The 2,649-nt window shown below is 32.4% G+C and overlaps 1 protein-coding gene across 1 annotated transcript in view; it reads left to right on the top strand.

The window, feature by feature from the left end:
* The first annotated feature begins 939 nt into the window (after window positions 1–939).
* Window positions 940–2,649, top strand: part of LOC106875197 (reelin) — a 200,233-nt gene continuing 198,523 nt past the window's right edge. The window contains exon 1 of the mRNA XM_014923240.2: window positions 940–1,411. The gene's annotated coding sequence lies outside the window, so the exon portion shown is untranslated. The remainder of the gene's footprint in view (window positions 1,412–2,649) is intronic.

Consider the following 2,649-nt stretch of genomic DNA (forward strand, 5'->3'; position numbering starts at 1 on the left):
ATATATATATATATATATATATATATATATATATATATATAAAGATATTATCGTCACTTTTTATCTTTGAGTGCGCAACTTGTAAATGAATTGCAACTTACATACCTGTGCAATCTGTATATATCTATTCATATAGATATACGCAGTTGTTTGCAATGCATACATACATACATACATACTTACATCTGTACATATATATATATAAGCATTTATCCATACACACCTAAGTACATATATCATCAGCATTTAATGTCCGTTTTCCATTTGTGTGTTTATATAAACACATATAGACACACAAACACACACACACACACACACATACACACGCATGCATGAATGTATATATGTGAATACACTTGTTTTTCTTTTTATTTACACATAAACCTGTTTTCATTTCACTGTTTCCGTATATAAACACGCAGTTGATTTATGTGTGTATTCAAATGTGTGTCTATGTATATATGTATGTATGTATGTATGTATATTTGTTTGTATGTATGTATATATGTATGTATGTATGTATGTATGTATGTATGTGTAAATATGTGTATACATGTGTATGTGTTTAAAAATATATAATGTCGTGTATATGTTGCATGTTTCATTTAAGGATTTATCTTTGTATTTTAATTTCCTTCTCACCACCATCATCACACACTATCACAATCGCCACCACCACCACCACCACCATCACTACCACCACCACCACCACCACCACCCCCAACAGTCATCTATTGGTTCTATCTGTATACTTTCGAAGAAATCTGATAACACATTTCATGCTGGAATTTTGTGAAAGGCTGGACTATTTGTCAAAGGACTCCCTTCAGTTCTACCAAAATTTGATACTGTTTACGATTTAGTTACAAATTTGATTTGTCAGTTTTTGGCACACCTCAACATTCCAAAAAACATCCCTATATTTAGGCTGACTTGAAGAAGTCTGAAAACCAGTAATCTCTCCAAGAACTAACTGGACAAGCCACACACTAAATTATTTATCAATATCATTTATTTCGTCCATTCTTCAATTTAGCAAATAGCTTTTTTTAATTCAATCATTTTCACAAATACAGTTTCTGAAAACTTATAATTTTCTGAAACTCTATTATATCTAAATAATTCCTTTTGAAAAAGAATACAGACACACACACACTCACACACACACACACACACATACACACATACACTTACACACATTTACACACACTAAAAGACACAGACAGATACACATTTCAAAAGACACAGACAGGTGCACATTTTAACAGAAATACAGAAATTGGCAACAAGAAGCAGCCAAAGACATTAGCAAAATTACAACAAATTTAAATATTATATGGAGAAATTTGAAAATTTAAAAACGGATATTTCAAAAATAAATTCATATTAAGAGAACGTAACCAAAATATACGTAAGTCATTTTTATATTTTTATTCAACTATTTATATATTCCCTGGGGTTGTTAAACAGTACTTTGGTTAATGTACTATGTTTGGATTCTAATTTCAATTATTTGGACAGGGAGATATTTTATAAAAATTTAATTATTACTTTTTATGACTTCAATTTTTGACAGAAAAGTAAATGTTGTTTTATCATTAGGTAGACATAGCCTATAGCTATTGTCTTTCTTTTTTTGTCTTGGTAGATGCAAATCATTTTTTATTCTAATCAGATGCATTACTTGTGGATTATCATATTAAAAATAGTGGATTGGTTTTGTGCAACTAATTCATATAGTTTGAGTTCAATTCTTAATGCCAGCATTTGATTACACTCTTTCTCTTTCTCTTTTCTCTTTTACTTGTTTCAGTCATTTGACTGCGGTCATGCTGGAGCACCGCCTTTAGTCGAGCAAATCGAACCCGGGACTTATTCTTTGGAAGCCTAGTACTTATTCTATCGGTTTCTTTTGCCGAACTACTAAGTTACGGGGACGTGAACACACCACCATCGGTTGTCAAGCGATGTTGGGGTGGGTACAAACACAGACACACAAACATATACACACACATACATATATATATATATATACATATATACGATAGACTTCTTTCAGTTTCCGTCTACCAAATTCACTCACAAGGCTTTGGTCGGCCCGAGGCTATAGTAGAAGACACTTGCCCAAGGTGCCACGCAGTGGGAATGAACCCGGAACCATGTGGTTGGTAAACAAGCTACTTATCACACAGCCACTCCTGTGTAACAAAACTTCGATATTTTTTATTTTTTATTTTTTTGTCTTTGGTCTTGTAAGTGTTATTGCCAATTTGCTTCTATCTAAAAATCAAAAGAAATGGCTATTACTTTTGTGCCTGGACATCAATGTTTTGAAACTGACCTATTTTCCCATTACGTTTCAGACAGATTCAGCACTGAGTGGCTGAAGCAGAAATATCATTATAGCAAATATCCTGCTCAATAGTGCAGATTTGCTTGTCAGTTGCTTAACCTGTAACCACTTCGTAAGTTACCCTCTAGTAACTTATTTTATCAGTCTCTTTTGCCGAACCACCAAGTTACGGGGGTGTAAACACACCAACATTGGTTGTCAAACGATGGTGGAGGAACAAGCACAGACACACAGATATATATGTATATATATATATATATATATATATATATATATATATATATATATATATATAT

Source organism: Octopus bimaculoides, chromosome 4 (assembly GCF_001194135.2).
Source record: "Octopus bimaculoides isolate UCB-OBI-ISO-001 chromosome 4, ASM119413v2, whole genome shotgun sequence".
Classification (NCBI taxonomy): Eukaryota; Metazoa; Mollusca; class Cephalopoda; order Octopoda; family Octopodidae; genus Octopus; species Octopus bimaculoides.